Source organism: Culex pipiens, chromosome 1 (genome assembly GCF_016801865.2).
Source record: "Culex pipiens pallens isolate TS chromosome 1, TS_CPP_V2, whole genome shotgun sequence".
Lineage (NCBI taxonomy): Eukaryota > Metazoa > Arthropoda > Insecta > Diptera > Culicidae > Culex > Culex pipiens.
In genome coordinates, this window is record NC_068937.1 from 113,896,685 (window position 1) to 113,916,188 (window position 19,504).

Below are 19,504 nucleotides of genomic sequence, written 5' to 3' on the forward strand. Positions count from 1 at the left end.
AAAAATAACAGAATCGAATAGCAACACTTTTCAAAATAAACGCTGAAAAGTTCTACTTTTCAGCACTGAAATGGGTGCTGAAAAGTTGAACTTTTCAGCTCTTGTTTCGAAAAGTAACACTTTTCAACATTTTATTGATTTTAACGATTTATTGACAAAATAAATGAAAATTCGACTTAAAATTTCACTCAATGGGTGTTTTTTGAAATTGCAAAAAATGTTGTATGGAACTCGTTGCAAAACTTGATTTTATCAGCACTCGTCGTATTTATCCAACTCGGTGAACCTCGTTGGATAAATGTACGACTCGTGCTGAAAAAATCCTCTTTTTGCAACTTGTTGCATAAACTACTATTTCAATCCTCTGCCACATTACACTATTACATTTTAAAACATTTTAGAATTAATCACATTGTAGAAAACAGTTTTCTGAACAAGTTCCATAAAAAAGTATGTAAGTATGTTCAATATAGACAGAGATATGCCCAATTTCCTGAAATAAATAGTGCCTTTCTCCAAAATTTCTTAATTTGATTACCTTTCACATGATGGGCACTGCCTACTGAGCTATGTAGTGAATGCTATAGAATAATTTTCATGAATTTCGTTGTTTGTTATAATTTTTATGTTATTTTTTTCTTTGAGGTCTCGAAAAAATACACCGTGCTGTTGTTAGCTTAAAAGTCAACTAATTACGAAAAGCATGATTGCATTCTACCTATCTACAATAAACAAGTAGACTCCTAGTCTCCTCATCCTCCTCCTTCTTTCTTCATTTTTTTCATGACCAAGTTCTACGAAATTCGCATTTAGATCACCATTGAGGAAAGTGGCGCTAAAAGCCCAGGTTGATAACCACTCCAACTTCGCGCACCCGGCTGAGTTTCCCCAATTTTTTCCATCATATCAAACCCGCAAAATAAGCCCCGACAGTGGTCAATTATGGTGTATTATAGCACCTGACGGCCACCCCCAATTCAGAGAAAGGCACTGATCCCGCCCAGACTGCTGGCAGCAACAGTCTGCCGGTCCAAAATCGAATCCGAACAAAAAAAAAAAAAACAACAGCAAATCTAATAATGCTAGGCCGGGCCCGTTACCGGCGATCTCATGAACCAGATAGCTCTTCATAAAAATGAAAAGACAGCTGGAAGTTTGACGGATTTGGAGCTCCCTCCTTCCCCGTCTCCAAGAAGTTCAAAAAAGGTAGGTGCGCTATCAAATCGTTGAACCTTGACGGCGACGACGATGGTAAACGTGATGGAATTACCGATTGAAATCTCCACCACAGGTTTTTAAGTGACTTGCCGTGTTTCAAACGGAAAGATCTCGCGGTTAATGCTACCGATTATGAAGACATTAGACAGCGCAGTTATGGGAGGAAACATTTCAAATGGGACTTTAAATTGTTAGACATTATCGCTTTGACCACCATGAAGTTATTTCGAGCAAACTGATTCATTATTTTCACCCAATTAAGGAAACCACGAAATTGACACGAATCTGCATTTCTTTATAAAATTTTTTGGATTTGAAAAGTGGTTACAAATTCGTCCAATTAAACAGAGTACACCTCAAGTAGTTTCTAATTATTCACCATCCGTAACCAGTGGTGACTTTGGATTTGATCCAACCGTGAAAAGGGACAATCCCTTTCAGCCCGTCGGAGTAAATTGATTCCTTCTGAACCCTCTTGAGAGGTTAGAGTCAGTGGATGTAAAACGACTAAGTAAAACGAAAAAGGATAGAATTACCAATGTTTTAGGCTGTGAGCTTCCAGGAAGGGCGCAACGATTCCAGACGCGTTTGACCGTGCAGAAAGGGTTCACTGAGTAAATTAATTGGTTTAATTTAATTGTGGCCACAGGGCAGACCGGATGTTCAACGATTCAACGCTTACAATTATTTGCCCATTCAGCCGAACGGTAGGAATTATTCACCTGGAGAGCTGACCTTAATTAAATTCTTGCATAATGGTACAAAATTCCGTGAAGTTAAGCGTTTGAAAAATGAAAATTGTAACGCCGGAAAAAATCCGTCCGCTGCAGATAACTCGAGCCTTTGGACAGTGGAATTTTTTTTTCGCTTCAAGCTCAACACATTACATTTACTCACTTTCTGGCGTTGACAGTTGATACACAGCTATTGTCGGGCAAAAATGTCCCAAAACGAAGAAAGAAAGCCAGTCAAACGAAAAAAAAAAAAAAATGACAAAATTATGAAGAAGTAAAATTCCCCCGTGGCCAATGTAGGCGTTTGGTCATCATCTAGAAAAAAAGTCGGATCCGAAAACAGGGCAAATAATAAGGAAAGTAAATTGGGCGACTTTCTACTTGTGATACCCCCAAGATGAAAAAGTTATCGTACTGGCTACTAGAAAATTTGGAGAAAAAGTTTTCACAAAATTTGATTGAGATAACATAAATTCTTATGATATTTTTTTTTTGTGACTCACAAGAAAAGCTTTAATATATATCTCGAAAACCAATCAGCTGCTTGAATAAATAACTTCTCGCGCAACAGAATAATTCTGCCTTTAGTGCGAAGGGCGAACTTTCCCATTCAACTGAATGCCGTTAATACGATTATCCTGCACAGGAAGGAACTTTCTGTTTTCTTTTAATTTACTTCCGTTCGTGACTGCTTGGATGGGAACAGAGGGTCAATTGAGCTTCTTTTTACTTTTTTGTATTTTTTCTTTTTAAGTAATGATTTATTCTTGATTCCACACTCAAAATAGTAATTTCAATATTAACTATCTTTTCAGAGGGTGTTGTGTATCAAAAACTTTTTTATTTTCACATTGAGCGTATATTTTAAGTGAAGTTTTGACCTCATTATAACTATCTTTAAACATTTTACTTATGTATTCTAATTTTAGAAAATGATTTCTGCTCAGTTCACGAGATATTTTATTTTAAAGGTTACAGTTAAATAATTATTTGCAAATTGTCCTACTTATGCTTGAAGAAAAAATTATAATATTTAAGAATTCTAAACAATAAAATTAAGTACCGTTAGTGGGGGTGACATTGGGTCTGGGGGGTGAGATTGGGTCAAAGTGATTTTTACGGATTTTACCATTTCTCATGTTCTTCTCAATGAAAATGAATTCTGTTGAAATGGTTGTGTAGGGGACATCTTAAGATGACTTCGCTGAAAAAATCTCGTGCCTAGAACAAATCCTGTTATTTTGGCAGCTGTCTAAAGTTGGGGTACGTTTTTGGCCAAAAATGATCTCACAAAAATCATTTTTCTTATATTATTGTTAGATTTGCTCGAAAACTACCCAAATGTTTGAAAATCTTCACTTCAAACATTGTAGCGTGTCAATACGATTCCCTCGAACAAGAAACACTGTTGGATGACTTGTTTTTACCATATCGTTGTATTTGAACATCATTTTAGTTTCATTTGACCCAATGTCAACCCCTCTAAGGGGTGAGATTGGGTCAATTTTCAAACAATTGGCATTTAAGGTAGTGTTCATCAAAATCCACCATATTTTGGGAAAATGTTAGTAAACTATCTAAGAACAAATCTACGTTGAAAGATTTTCGATGTTATTTAAATTGTTTTTGTTATTCAAAAAATACGAGAGGTGTATCGTTTTTTGACCCAAAAAAATCTAATTTTTAATTTTTATTTATATTTCAGCAATCAAAGATCAAAGAAACAAAAATCAAAAAAGTGAATTCGAAGGATTTTTTCAGCTATTCGAAAATATTGTATGTAACTGGGCAAACATTAGCAATGTTTCTAAAGAGCGTTTTTTTTGTCTAAAAAGTTATAAAAATACTATTTTGGAAATTTGGACAAACTCAAGCAAAACAATGGCAATGTGTAAACAAAGAGCGTATCCTGTTGATGTCTACATGTTTACATAATGCAAGGTACTTAAAAAGTTTCATTGAGCAATTCTCTACGAAATCGGTCTTTTTTAAGAATTTTTATATTTGTATTTTTAAATCCAGCTCAAACTTTTGTGGTGTTTTCGGTATGCCCAAAGAAGCCATTTTGCATCATTAGCTTGCCCTTTTAATTTTCCATACAAATTTGGCAGTTGCTCATACAAAAAAGATGTATAAAAATACAAAAATCTGTATCTTTTGAAGGAATTTTGTGATCGATTTGGTGTCTTCAGCAAAGTTGTAGGTATGGATACAGACTACACTGAAAAAAAAAATATACACGGTAAAAAAAAATTTGGCGATTTTTTATTTAACTTTTTGTCACTAAAACTTGATTTGCAAAAAAACACTATTTTTATTTTTTTTATTTTTTGATATGTTTTAGGTGACATCAAATGCCAACTTTTCAGAAATTTCCAGGTTGTGAAAAAAATCTTTGACCGAGCATGAATTTTTAAATCAATACTATTTTTTCAAAAAATCGAAATATTGGTCGGAAAAACTTTCAAATTTATTTTTCGATGTAGAATCAAATTTGCAATCAAAAAGTACTTTGGTGAAATTTTGATGAAGTGCACCGTTTTCAAGTTATAGCCATTTCTAGGTAACTTTTTTGAAAATAGTCGCATTTTTTTCATTTTTTTTAAATAAGTGCACATGTTTGCCAAAAAATAGGTTTTAAAAGCTGAAAAAATTCTCTATATTTTGCTTATTCGGGCTTAGTTGTTACGACCCTTAGTTGCTGAGATATTACCATGGTTTGAAAACATGAAAATTGATGTTTTCCTAGTCTCACCCAAACAACCCAATAAACAATTCTCCACGCTGGTGAAGGGGGAGGGAGGGAAACTTTATCCTAAGGGGTAATTTTTGTCCCTGATCACGAATCCGAGGTCCATTTTTCGATATCTCGTGACGGAGGGGCGGTACGACCCCTTCCATTTTTAAACATTCGAAAAAAGAGGTATTTTTCAATAATTTGCAGCCTGAAACGGTGATGAGATAGAAATTTGGTGTCAAAAGGACTTTTATGAAAAATTAGACGCCCGATTTGATGGCGTACGGAAAATGGGAAAATTTTTAAAACTTTTTTAATTGTTTTTTTTCGATGAAAAATACGTTTTTTCGGAATTCTGAGTACGCCATCAAATCGGGCGTCTAATTTTACATAAAAGTCCCTTTGACACCAAATTTCTATCTCATCACCGTTTCAGGCTGCAAATTATTGAAAAATACCTCTGTTTTCGCATGTTCAAAAATGAAAGGGGTCATACCGCCCCTCCGTCACGAGATATCAAAAAACGGACCTCGGTCTCGTGATCAGGGACAAAAGTTACCCCTTAGGACAAAGTTTCACGCAAATCGAAGAGGGGTCGGGGCAACTTTTCCCGATTTCGTGTGAGTTGGTAGAGAATTACCCTATATTCAATCGCAAGGGCCAATAAACGTTAGTCATTCTGAATAAAAAAGACCCTTGGATCTCAATTATTTCAAATGATTCCGTCTTACCCCAAAAGCCCCTCGCACCCACAAATACCGCCATCCCTTTTTTCCCGATATGAATGAATCAAAGTGAAACTCTTGTTGGAAAATTAAGTTTCATCAGAGAAGAGAAGGAAAAAGTGGGAAAAAACCCCAGCTACACCGGCACAGCTGGAAATGATTTACAGCCTCAACACTTATTGGAGGAAAGTCCCGGACGCGGAAATGAAGCAAAATGCAAATGACTTTATTCGAAATGGAACGGAATGAAAATGGAAGAAAAAAAACGACGCTTCTTTGATGGAACGATAGGAAAGGCGAAACGGATCGGGAAGATTAGAATAAATTGCGAAAGGTTGAGGAATTGAGTGGTTGCATTTCATAGCGAAGAAGATGATGGTTTATGATAACTATAACAAGCCCTTCATAATTTCGACAAAGAAATGTTCATGAAAGAAAGCGTCCTCAAAAAGAAAATATTTTTATAACCGAAATCTAGATTTGAATCAAACCCCTCACGACATAAAGGACCATTTTGGAGCTCAAGCGAGGAAAAATAGTGCCTTTCTTTGACGCCTTCCGTACCGATTTTTTTTTTCATTTGAGCTGTTTAGGACTGAACCGGTTCGGTGGGTTTCCCAGATCATAGGGAAAATATTGTTTAAGCTAAAAAAAAGGAAAGAAAAATTCCTTTGGAATGTCAACCAACTAGAAAATGCAGTTACACGCGATGGTGAGTTTCGTTAGAAATCGAGGCGAGATATTTTGTGCCGTATAAAGATCAAAGGTGGATATTTTTGGAGATTCTCCCTTTATTTCGATGATAACATTTTCTGTGAATGAAGTGACCTCTTCCCAAGAATTTTAGGTGAATGTCTTAGTTTCAGACAGAAGTTCTTCATTAACATTAACATCTATAATAAAATGATTGTTAATGTGAATCCAACGAGGCTTACCAAGTTTGATAAACACGACGAGTGTTAAAAAAATCTCCAAAATAGTATCGAAAAATATTACTTTTCGAAACAAGTGTTGATCTTTTCGGCTCTCAAATTTAAATTCAGAAATAATAATACGCAATCAAATCAGGAGTACATTTTCACATAAAAGTTCCCGGATGCTGGATTTGAGGAAAACTTTCTTCCAAGAAAATAAAGTGGTTATGTTTTATGATTTCGAGTTAGTTGAGAAGAAATTACCCCTATAGGCGTGATACACGACTTAGGTTGTATTGCTATCGTCAAAATGTATAGTCTGGTTAGATTTTTTTTCACTTTTCTAAAACGAATCCTTTGTCTCGACCCCTGTCTGCGAAAAAAATAAACGATCTGTCAACCTACTCCAAATTTTAGTACTGCCTCCAAACAGTAGCGCCAGGCCCGAAACTTTTCGACGGCGATCAGAATAAATTACTGGGAACTTATGAATATTTACAATCCCTGCCCAAAAAATAATGCTAAACACTGGGCTAAAAATTTCACTGTTCACCAAACCCTCAGATGTCTCGGCCGACTGGACATGGAAGATGGTATTCTTGGACTGTGGAGCCAACAAAAAAGTATGATTTATGCATGAACTTTTGCAGACAAAATGCTTTGAAGGGTTGCAAATTCGATTTCAATTGCTGATTAAACTTTTCAACTTGTCGATCAGATGATTTATCGCATCTCGTTTAAGCATGTTGGAGATGAATGCTATTTTGAGTGCGTTGCAAAGTTTAAAATTTGGTAAGGTGATTTTCGCTATAGCATGTAAATTTGAGTAAACTTCCATAGCTGTACTAGAATTGAGGGTAGTAGGAAAGCACAAATGCATTTCAATCAGATTCCATTGAAATTTACGAAATCCGCCTAATAAAATGAGATTTGTACTATTAGACTGTCTATCAGAAACCAATAAGTGGCTACTAAAGCTGTCACCATTAGACAAACAAATCTTGGTCGCGTGATTTGCTCTGACATCTGCATTTAGATTGTGGCTAATTTAACAACCATGGGAAATATAAAACGCGAACTGCGACGATAGCCGCACCCGCCATCATGTGTCACTTTTACGACTGCTTAACGACATAATTTCAATCAGTTTGCATCTCTCTACTGCTCCCTTAGCCTCTTTTAATTTGTACGGTAGAACTTGTTAACCCTTGATGATGAAGATTGCATGGTATGTTCAATTTGAATTGAATTTTGAAAATTATTTCAAACTATAATACTTATTATGGAAAATTGTTCAATGCTCTTGATTGAAATAAATTTATCAGCAAAGATTTTTTTTTAATTTGTATCAAAATATAAAATTGCACAACTTATAACATTATTTCTTAAAACTAAATTCATAACTCGGTAAAAGATTTTTACACAACCTGGAAATATCTGAAAAGTTGGCATTTGATGTCCTCTTAAACATATCAAAAAATAAAAATAGTATTTTTTGCAAATCAAGTTTCAGGGACAAAAAGTTAAATAAAAAATCACCATTTTTTTTAACCGTGTATAATTTTTTCCAGTGTAGTCCGTATCCATACCTACAACTTTGCCGAAGACACCAAATTGATCAAAAAATTCTTTCGAAAGATACAGATTTTTGAATTTTCATACATAATTTTTGTATGAACAGCTGTCAAATTTGTATGGAAAATTATATAGGGGTAATTCTCCGCCAACTCACACAGCAGTTGCCCCGACCCCTCTTCGATTTGCGTGAAACTTTGTCCTAAGGGGTAACTTTTGTCCCTGATCACGAATCCGAGGTCCGTTTTTTGATATTTCGTGACGGAGGGGCGGTACGACCCCTTCCATTTTTGCACATGCGAAAAAAGAGGTGTTTTTCATTAATTTGCAGCCTGAAACGGTGATGAGATAGAAATTTGGTGTCAAAGGGACTTTTATTTAAAATTAGACGCCCGATTTGATGGCGTACTCAGAATTCCGAAAAAACGTATTTTTCATCGAAAAAAACACTAAAAAAGTTTTAAAAATTCTCCCATTTTCCGTTACTCGACTGTAAAAAATTTTGGAACATGTCATTTTATGGGAAATTTAATGTACTTTTCGAATCTACATTGTCCCAGAAGGGTCATTTTTTCATTTTGAACAAAATTTTTCATTTTAAAATTTCGTGTTTTTTCTAACTTTGCAGGGTTATTTTTTAGAGTGTAACAATGTTCTACAAAGTTGTAGAACAGACAATTACAAAAAATTTGATATATAGACATAAGGGGTTTGCTCATAAACATCACAAGTTATCGCGATTTTACGAAAAAAAGTTTTGAAAAAGTTACTTTTTGCGTTTCTCTTTGTTTCGTCGTCCGTGTCTGTCGCGGGTGACCAAGAACGGCCATGATCGATGACGACCAACTTTTTCAAAACTTTTTTTCGTAAAATCGTGATAACTTGTGATGTTTATAAGCAAACCCCTTATGTATATATATCAAAATTTTTGTAATTGTCTGTGCTCTACAACTTTGTAGAACATTGTTACACTCTAAAAAATAACCCTGCAAAGTTAGAAAAAACACGAAATTTTAAAATGAAAAATTTTGTTCAAAATGAAAAAATGACCCTTCTGGGACAATGTAGATTCGAAAAGTACATTAAATTTCCCATAAAATGACATGTTCCAAAATTTTTTACAGTCGAGTAACGGAAAATGGGAGAATTTTTAAAACTTTTTTAGTGTTTTTTTCGATGAAAAATACGTTTTTTCGGAATTCTGAGTACGCCATCAAATCGGGCGTCTAATTTTAAATAAAAGTCCCTTTGACACCAAATTTCTATCTCATCACCGTTTCAGGCTGCAAATTAATGAAAAACACCTCTTTTTTCGCATGTGCAAAAATGGAAGGGGTCGTACCGCCCCTCCGTCACGAAATATCAAAAAACGGACCTCGGATTCGTGATCAGGGACAAAAGTTACCCCTTAGGACAAAGTTTCACGCAAATCGAAGAGGGGTCGGGGCAACTGCTGTGTGAGTTGGCGGAGAATTACCCCTATATAATTTTCCATACAAATTTGACAGCTGTTCATACAAAAATTATGTATGAAAATTCAAAAATCTGTATCTTTCGAAAGAATTTTTTGATCAATTTGGTGTCTTCGGCAAAGTTGTAGGTATGGATACGGACTACACTGGAAAAAATTATACACGGTTAAAAAAATTGGTGATTTTTTATTTAACTTTTTGTCCCTGAAACTTGATTTGCAAAAAATACTATTTTTATTTTTTGATATGTTTAAGAGGACATCAAATGCCAACTTTTCAGATATTTCCAGGTTGTGTAAAAATCTTTTACCGAGTTATGAATTCTTTAATCAATACTGATTTTTTAAAAAAATCGAAATATTGGTCACAAAAATTTTTCAACTTCATTTTTCGATGTAAAATCAAATTTGCAATCAAAAATTAATCATGTGAAATTTTAATAAAGTGCACCGTATTCAAGTTAATGCCATTTTTAGGTAACTTTTTTGAAATAGTCGCAGTTTTTCTTTTTTTTCATAAGTGCACATGTTTGCCCACCTTTGAAAAAAATATTTTTGAAAAGCTGAAAAAAATCTCTATACTTTGCTTTTTTAACTTTGTTGATACGAGCCTCAGTTGCTGAGATATTGCCATGCAAAGGTTTAAAAACAGTAAAATTCATGTTTTCTAAGTCTCACCCAAACAACCCACCGTTTTCTAATGTTGATATCTCAGCAACTAATGGTTCGATTTACAATGTTAAAATATGAAACATTCGTAAAATTTTCCGATCCCTTCGAAAAAAAATATCTTCAAATTTTTTAAAGCAAGACTAACATTTTAAGAAGGCATAATATTGAATGTTTGGCTTTTTTGAAATGTTAGTCTTGGTTTAAAAAATTTGAAAATATTTTCGTCAAAAAGATCGGAAAATTTCACGAATGTTTCATATTTTAACATTGTAAATCGGACCATTAGTTGCCGAGATATCGACGATAGAAAATGGTGGGTTTTTCTTGTGAGACTTGGAAATCATCAATTTTTACGTTTTTAATCCTTTGCATGGCAATAAGTCAGCAACTGAGGGTCGTATCGATAAAGTTCAAAAATGCAAAATATAGAAAATTTTCTCAGAATTTCAAAAATATTCTTTCCAAAGGTGTGCAAACATGTGCACTAATTTAAAAAAATGAAAAACTGCGACTTTTTTAAAAAAAAAGTCACCTAAATATGGATTTAACTTGAAAACGGTGCACTTTATGAAAATTTCACTGAAGTACTTTTTGATTGCAAATTTGATTTTACATCGAAAAATGAAGTTGAAAAATTTTTGCGACCAATATTTCGATTTTTTGAAAAAAATAGTATTTATTAAAAAAAAATCATAACTCGGTCAATGATTTTTTGCACAACCTGGAAATTTCTGAAAAGATGGCATTTTATGTCCTCTTAAACATATCAAAAAATAAAAAAAAATAAAAATAGTGTTTTTTTGCAAATCAAGTTTTAGTGATAAAAAGTTAAAAAAATCACCAATTTTTTTACCGTGTATAATTTTTTCCAGTGTAGTCCGTATCCATACCTACAACTTTGCCGAAGACACCAAATTGATCAAAAAATTCTTTCGAAAGATACAGGTTTTTGAATTTTCATACATAATTTTTGTATGGACAGCTGCCAAATTTGTATGGAAAATTATATGGACAAATCAATGATGCAAAATGGCTTCTTTGGGCATACCGAAGGCACCAAAAAAGTTTCAGTCGGATTAAAAAATACAAAAATTAAAATTCTAAATAAAAGACCGATTTCGTAGAGAATTGCTTAGTATTTTTCTGATGTACTTTTCTATAGAATAATTACTCTTCGAATTTTGTTGATACGAGAGCAATTCCAGCTCAAATTAGTAATTTTTCTGTTTTTTTTTGTACCCGACCCTCTCCGATGTCAACGAAACTTTGTAGACATTTTATCCTAGGCCTGTATAAGCCATTTTTGTGTATATGGAGGCGATAGTACTCAAAAATAACATTTGAGAAGGGCGCAAGTAATTTAAATATTTTTGTATTTTGAAATTTAAAAATTACTGTATCACGAAGCCGCTGCATCGTACCAAAAAGTGGTCAAAGACAAACTTGTAGGAACTTGAAAGGACTTTCTGAAAAAAATAAACTGAAACAAAAATACACACCACTTCTATGACAGTCTCGATTTTTTTTCGTTCAAAATTTTTGAGAAAATAGCCTAAGATGTGATAAAAAGACTGACAAAAAATGCAGGATGGTAGGTCTCTCCTAAAAAAATACAAAAAAATCATTTACTTAGATTGGTTTTTTGAAAAGTGGTCTAAATGTCAAAATTTTTAAAAATCGAAAGAGTTCATCAATTCCCTAGACAACTTTACATAAAGGTCCTAAGTCCAATCCCTGGGAAGACACAGCGGTTTTAAAAATAAAAATGCTAAAAAATTGTTTTTTTGGTGGTTTTTGGAAATTTCTATACGACAGACTAGATTTTTCAATCTCGTAAATATTTTTACCAGAAAGCTCGTCCAATTTTCCATAAGTTTGCCTTTGACAGCTTTTCAATTGGATGTAAGGGCTTACATATATAAGTTTGATTACATTGCTCATAACTGAAAATAGAATATTTTTTTCAGTGTGGTATAAACCTGGACAATAAATAAGCTTACGTAAATTTTTAAACGAGTCAAATTGAAAAGCTGTCAAAGGCAAACTCATGGAAAATTTGACGAGCTTTCTGGTGAAAATATTTACGAGACTGAAAAATCTAGTATGTCATATATAAGTTGCCAAAAACCACGAAAAAAACTATTTTTTCAACAATTTTATTTTTAAAATCGCTGTATTTTTCCAAGGATTGGACTTAGGACAGTGGTCAACATCGAGAATTTTATGTAAAATTGTCTGGGAAATCGATTCCCTCTATATAGGCCTAGGGTAACATGTCTACAAAGTTTCATTGAAATCGGAGAGGGTCGGGTACAAAAGTACCAGAAAAATTCCTGAGTTGAGCTGCAATTGCTCACAAAAGCTCAGTAGCCTTCCTTTTTTCAAACAGATCTCAACATTTCTGTTTGTGTGATTTCAATGTCGAATAATAAACTATACTGGAAATTTGTGATCTCTCATTTATCATGAAACGTTGTTCTCGACTGTATTACACAATTAGGTTGTTTTTCGGCTCAGCAGTCAGAGACAAATTCAAAAACTTGTAGTTTTTCTTTTTTATTCCGACGTTTCGACGCAATATGCGGTCTTCTTCAGGGGATCTCATTTATCCCGAATACTCGCTGCAGTTATTGTAACGCAGGTTTTAATGAGGGGGATGCAGCCTGAGGATGCTCGAATGTAGGTCCACCCAGACGCATTATTTTGCTACAAGTCTGCAAGAAAGTATGTTAGAATTAATATGAAAACTGATCTCATGCATTTTTTGCGATATAGGGGTATGACCATTTTTGATCCGACACCTGCAGCCTGGACTGCTCGAACAATAGTCCCAAAATGAAAACATTTTTTTACCGTGACTCATGCAGTGATAAGCGGTAATTCTATTCAGTAAATGCATCAACTCTACTTTCAAAAATATATCAACTGAAGAAAAAAAATACGTTTACTAAAACTCACTTGGAAAAATATAATGATGGTGATAACATTTCAGTTTCTTGTAAATAACTTACGCTGTACTGTTGTGAGTAAAAAGTATTAGTTTGACATTAAATTATAAATTTGCAGAGAAATTGAAAATATATTTTTTTCTGAATTTCTGATTAAGATTTTTTCTGATTGAAGATCTAATTATTTCCGTCCTACCAAAAATATACATAAAGCATTTTTCACAAATGTGCTGCTCAATTATCTAACTGCAAAAAAAACCAGTGCTTTCCAGTTGCATTAAATCCAACTCTGTTCTTGGTAAGCGCAAATTACAGCAATTAATGCATTTCATGTGCACAATTACCCACATACTTAAATGTTGAAATGCTGAAAAGCCAGGGAAAACAATCACTCATACAGTGCTATTCGCCGTGGGAGTAAAACCGGAAAACCAGCTGATAAACCAGGCGAATAAAAAAAAAATACCAAAGTGGAATTGTGCTGCACCGGAGTGGCACGATTTTGTAATTTGATTTCGAGATTGGAATTCTTGTACCGGAAGCGGAAGGGACCGGGGTGTAATGCTGGTGGTGACGATGGAAAGAAGTGCTTTTCGCAAGGACATGGTCTATTGAAATGGTGAAGAAGTGTCAGCTGGTGTGTCTGCTGAGTGCAGCTCATTTTACTTGTTTGTGATGTTCTTGTTTCGAGATTATGTCAGATCTCTAGTACATTTTGCAATAAGTGGTTTTCATCTGCTGTATTTCCATCAGAAATAACAGACAGAAAGTATATCAAATATCGAGTAGATTACTCATTTTTTTTGTCACTGCCCTTCCATTAGCTTGATCCAATGGAAATAAGGCAGCATGATTCAACAATGTATTTAGATAATGGGCAACTCCCACTCGATGGACGATGGTTCGATGCGTTAAGCAAACGCAGAAGCTCAGCGCACAAATAGTTGGGATGCTTCCGATTTTGATCCGTCTATTCCCGGACTGAAAGTTTAGGTTTACCAGAGGAGAATACGGGAAGCAACTGCAGTAGCTGTAGAGAGCTTTATTTATTCAACAGAATATACAAAAGTCTAGAGTACAGCAGTCACTTATCATTAGCTGGCGTGATGATCAATGGCAATGTTATTTATAAATAGTTTTCGAATTTCTTGTTTGTGTCATGCGCTGTTGTTGTAAGATCAGATGGTACACAATTTATTTAAAAAAAAAGTCTGCTTCATTTTGATTCATAATAACAGAAAAGGACTTTAGCTATTTCAAAGGTTATTTTGTATTTTTTTCCTTCCGCTGCTTAATTTGTTCTCCCGTGTACCAATAAACTCTAACACCGTTTGATTGGTTGAAAGTTAGTTATTTACTGCAGTGATGTTTTTGCCAAAACAATCTTATACATGAAATTAAATGAAATAATAAAAAAAAGATTTCACCGAGACATGTATATCGTTTTCCTTCAAACCAAAATGCACCATAAAGCTTATCATTGTTGTTTAAAAAATCCGTTTGATGTCCTGTAAACAGATTTGCCCATTTCAGGTATCTGATTTATGTCAGAGAAGCTAGCATTGGGCTGTCTTTATTGATCCATTAACGTTAAACGTGCGCGGGTTCGATATTATTCCTTAGCAGTTCTCCACCAAACTCGGAAATGGATTTTACTTATATTTTTTGATTTGGCTCAAACTGTTTGTACCTGTGTACCTTTGTTTTCTGAACAGCCGTCATCAATACCTACAATTTTGCTAAAGACACCACATCAATAAAAAAATTCCTTGAAAATTTACAGATTTTCGAATATTTACGTACCATTTTTGTATGAACGGCTGCCAAAATTGTATGGAGATTTGAACCAATGACACAAAATTGGCTGCTTTGGTGATACGGAAGGCCCCCACAAACTTTCGGCCAAATAGAAAATACAAAAAATGGTCGAAATCGGCCGATTTCGTCGAGAATTGCCCACCTTTCTCAAATACCGCTAAATTAGCAGATCGGCGGAGGAGCACGATTCTGTAGATTCGGGCGGTTCATGGCCCGATAAAACGGGAGCCATCATTTAAGAAAGCACTTTCAGGGTCGTGTTACAGACCGTCTAGACTGCATCTGCTTTGATATGAAAGATGTTTTTCGATTGTATTCGATGTTGTTGTGTGTCTGCAGTTTTGTTTATGAAAACAACATGATTTTAAAGGAAGGTGCTTTTTTTATTTTGCATTAAGTTTTGGAGTCACATGTGAAACTATTTTTTATTTTTGTCAATGAATTTCACTTTATTTTTTAATATTAATATATATTTTCAAACTTTAGTTTTAGTTCTTTTTTGTAGTAATAATAAAATTTGTTTTTGAGTTTAAAAAATAGTTTACATTGAAGTTTTTTTCATTCAAAACATAACAAGCAAAATTATTTTCATAGGTTTTAGCCTTGTTTTGCTTATATTCCCAAAATAATCAAAAGAAAGTTTATTAACATTGTACAGAACCTTAAAGCAAACTTGTGAAAACTTAATGCTGCTAGACAAGACTATAACCTTTTTGAATGAATTACTTTTTCTGGGCGCATAGTCCCTTGCCTAGATTAACAAATTATGATTTGTAATTTCAAAAAAATACCTAAATTTAGGGTTTAGGAGAAAATACTTTCAATTTTGCGAGTTTAGTTCGGCTAAAATTAAACAAATGTTGATGTTTCATTCTAACAAAACGTACTTTAAGTTCTTTTTTACGTTCTGAATTTGGCGTTGATTTATGAGTAAAGTAAAATTAAGCTCTTAGCGAATTTATTTTTTTCTTAAATCTTGTGGGCTATTCAATAAAGTTTTTTGTATTTTTTTAAAGTTCGGCATTTTGAAATGCTCAAATTTGTATTCGGAAGGTAGTACTTTTATGTCTTTACGATCAGTTATGCAACGAAAAGTATTTCTTTCGAAGTAATTTCAAAGAAAATTGGAGATGTATTTTAATGCTCAAAAAACCAAAATTATTTTTTTTTGGTTATTTGTGTTTTTCAACAAACTCAAGGACTCAAAGCCGTCTCAAAAACACTATAAATGTGAACATTTGATTATTGGACCATTTAAAAAAAAACTGCCCTGCGAAACTAACAAACTTAAATTTGAGTTTGAAATCTGTTAAGTGGTGCTCACTTAGTGGCATGTTATTTAGAGACTTTTAATGAAGAAGTTGCGATAGACTCCCCAACAAAATGTGTCAATTCAGCTTTCAAAATTTCGGGAAATAGCCTCCCTTCAAGTTGTTGTTTTTTTTTATTCTAAATTACTCGAAAAATACACCGTGAGACAATTTTGCCAAATTTGGCGTTAATTCATAATTAGGCTTAGTGAATTTTCACGCTCGAAAATTGCAAATTTCACGGGGACCTCAATTTCAAAACACCAATTTTCACGCAAGTTTTGCGGAACGTGAAAAATGTTAGAATAGCTCTGAAAATCCTATGTTTAAATCATATAAACTACTTTTCTTGCTTCATTATATATTATTCTTCAATAAACAAAAAAATCTTTCATAAATTTGAACGTGACGCTACAAAAAAAAAATCTCCTAGCTTTCAAAAATTATTCCACCTAGTTTATGGATGGACTCTAAATATATTTTGAAATAAAATGTAGGGCATGCGTATTCTCATTTATTGAACTGCTTTTTTCAATTTTTCGACTTATAAAGTTTAAAAGTTTCCGCTGATTTGCTTCATTTTAATGAATTTTATATCAAAACAAGATTTAACAATCTTGTCCAGCAAAAATGATTGAAAATTTGATTTTTTTTTGTGACATTTAGCAAATTAATTTTTTTTTTAAGTTTTCATATCCCTTTTCAAAATTTACATTTTAAATCATATAGTTTGTAACGAAATCAAAATTTTTATGCAAAATGAAAACAAAAAAGTCGTTTTTTTAACTTTAACAGGAATAATCCACCCAAATAATCAAATATCGTTCAAAATTCAACAGAACTCAGAGAAAATCTGTAAAGTTTTTAATAGTTGATTTCAAAGCTTTCATTTTATTTTTAATAAAACAAATCATGATTTTTTAATCTACTTTGAAACCATCAAACCTTTCAAATAAAATAGCAGTAAATTTGTCATTACAGCGAATAAAAAAAAATACTTAACTAATAATAAGTTTCTAAAAACACTGCAAAATCTGAACAATTCTTCAAATGGTTCTTATCAAGCTTTTCAATTGAAAGCTAATAAAATTTACTTAACAAGTATGTATGGAAGAAATATTTATTATGTTGTTATTTTGAAAAAAAAAAGAAAACAAACATGATTTGAGAAAAATGATAAATTTTACGAATTTCACGCCGTCCACGAAATCGCCAAAAATCACTAACCCTATGTTATTAACCCTCTACAACCTAACCCCACCTTTAGACGGGCTTCTAGATAGGCAAATTGTAATTATATTAAGTGGTAGATTAGGCCAAATACTACCAAAAACAAACATAAACTAAACAAGATAAATGCAAATTTAAAAACTAAAAATAAAACAAGAGAAGTGAAGTTTTTCGTAGAACAAAAGTTGCTCAAAATGACCTCCTAAACACGGGAAAAATATTCTCGAAAAAAAAATTTGGGCAGTAGAGGGTTAAATGAACAAGGGAATTCACTCACTTGATTCTACAGTAGTTCATAAGATTATGTTTATTCCTATTTGAGTTAGATAAATCTTTTTGAGAAAAATCGTTACAGTTTCACACAAACATAAAATTTCATGGGTTTTCGCGGAAAATGTCAAATTTCACGGATTTCACGCTGTCCGCGAAATCGTGAAATTTCACTAACCCTATTCATAATCATTGGAATATTTGAAAATAAAATGTTTTTTTCTGGAAAACTTGTTTAATACTTCAATTTTCTGAAACTCAATGAAATTTCAAAAGACTGGAATTTCAAAACGAACCATTTTAGTGAACTATGATTCGTTCGCTCTATCAAGTGAAATAGCTCTCTTGAAGATCTCAAGTTAAAAAATGTAACAACACATTTTTTTATTTAATGTTTTTTCCGTAGAGTGTTTCGAGATCCTTTCCATGTTGTATATAATAGTAATTCACTACCATGAAATCTGGCAAAGCTGCCACAACTTCTGTGTGTTTGTTTGTGTATTTCTTCTCTTCGATTTGCATGAAATCTTTGGTCCATGACATTATTGTGACACTGTAAAAAGCACGGCATCAAATTTGGAGTTTACTTTTACATACAGGATTCTTGAACATCATATTTCCAACACATCATAATTTTAGACTGTAAATTATTTATCAAAATGACGCCTAGTGTCTCATGTCTTCAATTTGAAAATTTCATGAGAATTTAATTAAAAATATTTTCAAAATCTATGTAACATTCATTCATGTTAAGAGGTTGCCGAAACTGGCTTTGCTTTTCTTTAATCCTTCAAAATTTGCTTTTATGAGTATAAATCACACAGATTGTCATTAAAATTTGATGATCCGAACCCTTTTTGAACATCCATTAGCACTGAAGAAACTTTTAGTATCCCAATTTTGAGAATCCGCGAATCACTGCTGTTTGGGAAAAAAATTACCTCTCTTACTGGAAAGTATCCACAATCAATCAGCTCCTCCGGATGTTGCGTTGTATCCTTCTGGGAAGCAGGTGCCGGCCGTTTAGCTTATCCTTGCTATCAGTTAAAAGCTTTCCAGAATTGGTTCAATCCTAATGGAAGTGTCTTCTTTTTTTTCACTTTAATGTATGCACATCAATAAACTTTTTCCTTGCTTTGTTTATTATGCTTTTTCCACTATTACTTAAAACGTCTAATCGCTCGTTTTGTTCACAAGCTGTAAATTTCCTCTTAGATGAATTTTATGATTTATTTCTTTTCCTCTAATTATTTTTTCCACTCTCTTTTCTGCACAAGTTTCGCACTGGCACACACACAGACGAAGAAAAAACTGCTCGCAGAATTTCGACCGTTACAATCGAATCTGCAATTAAATTCTTCTTCTTGGCCCAAACGCGCACTTAATTGCACTCAAACCAATTATCCACCAGCTCACACTGGGCGGTTGGAAAATGGGTTTTCCGGTAGCTGGGAAATTTATTATCCACCGGAAATGCCTCTCTCGTTCCACGGCGAAATGATCGACGATTTTCGTCCTGCTACAACAGGGCTGCAACAAACAAGCTTCAATCCACACTAGTTAATCCACAATGAAGTCAGGACGCAACCGCTTGTTTCTTCTGCCAATTCCAGAACCCGAAGGAGGACACCACAACACTTCCGCGGGGACGCGTGCAACCACTTCCAGTGCCAGTTCGACGCGAACTGGTCCGCGTTCCGCCAGAAACGGCGGAAAAAGTGTTGCGCCACAACGGGATGTCTCACGACGAGGAGGGATGTCGCGCGACAGCCGCGGATGGTTGCCTTCGAGCGTTCAAAACAGAGAGTGAGTGCTCACTCTTGGGAGGGCGACTAGAAAAGAGTGATTAGTTTTGGGTGGAGTGGAGGAGTTGGGGGTGAGG

The 19,504-nt window shown here is 33.8% G+C and overlaps 1 protein-coding gene across 2 annotated transcripts in view; it reads right to left on the reverse strand.

Annotated features, from left to right (window-relative positions):
• Positions 1–19,296, reverse strand: part of LOC120424343 (pyrokinin-1 receptor-like) — a 130,437-nt gene extending 111,141 nt beyond the window's left edge. For both annotated transcript variants that reach the window (XM_039588433.2, XM_039588434.2), the window contains exon 1: positions 18,564–19,296. The gene's annotated coding sequence lies outside the window, so the exon portion shown is untranslated. The remainder of the gene's footprint in view (positions 1–18,563) is intronic.
• Positions 19,297–19,504: the final 208 nt, after the last annotated feature.